Here is a 1,176-nt window from a genome sequence, read left to right on the forward strand (position 1 = left end):
AGCATCTAAAGTTCAAATATTGACAAAATACGTAAAAATGACGAAAATTTGCAAATTATTTTTAGTTAGAAATTCATGAAAAATTTTCTTTTTAAATCTAAGATTTGAAAATGTAATACAAGATTCCTCATAAGTTTGTCTACCTTTTTAAAAAAAAAATTTCTACAAGCAAGTCAAGTTAAATTTTTATGAGCGTTTGAAATTCATATTTTTACAACATTTGATATTCACTCGATTTCTCACGTAACGATTTTCTTATTTTGTTGTAATTAAAAAACAAGTGACTGTAGATACTTGAAAATTTCACTGAATGTTTATATTAGTATTTTCTATATGCGATACATTTTGAAAATAATTTGACTCTTTTTGAGCTGTTTATGGACATTGTCAGTTTTCAATTTTTTTAGTTTTTTTTTCTATAAATATCAATTAAGTTTTATCTGTTTGGCCAAAAAGTGTAAAAAATTAATACAAGGCTCCTGATATATTGTTACAATAGCAGTTGAAAAATATTAAAAATACATAGGCACAATTTTTTTTTATAAGCATTTAAAGATCGAATTTTGACAAAATTTAATAATTATTTGGTAGTTAAAAATATATAAAATGTTCAACTTTTATACCTAAGGATTGAAAATATCAAACAAGATTCCACGTACGTAGTTAATTCTGTTACCAAAAAATCTAAAAAATACATAAGCACAGTTTATTTTTATAGTCATTTTAAGGTCGAATGTGGACGAAATTATATATTAAAAAACCTAGAAAAACTATTTTTGTTATTTTTTTTGTGATAGTATTACTCGTGAGTACTTAGCTAGGAAACTTCTAAAGTATACTATTATATGTATCTATGATAGTATCACGGTTTGTTGTTGATGTATAACGCGTTATAAGTACCTAGTAAGTATAAGTACCTAATGAATATTGTGATATGATTAATTTGGAATTTATTATAGATACCTATTATTGGTAAATTTTTTTTTTAATACCATAGATAAGTATATAATATATCTTATACCTGGACTGACATACCGTCTCCGCTCAGAATCGTTTTTCTTATACAGTGATATTATATCATTGAATTTAAATTTAATACTATCCATTATACAGTGACCCACTTGTAACCTACTGTACAGCAGAGCGACATCCACTTACCCACCTTTTTTATTTTGT

Source organism: Acyrthosiphon pisum, chromosome A1 (assembly GCF_005508785.2).
Source record: "Acyrthosiphon pisum isolate AL4f chromosome A1, pea_aphid_22Mar2018_4r6ur, whole genome shotgun sequence".
NCBI classification, from domain to species: domain Eukaryota; kingdom Metazoa; phylum Arthropoda; class Insecta; order Hemiptera; family Aphididae; genus Acyrthosiphon; species Acyrthosiphon pisum.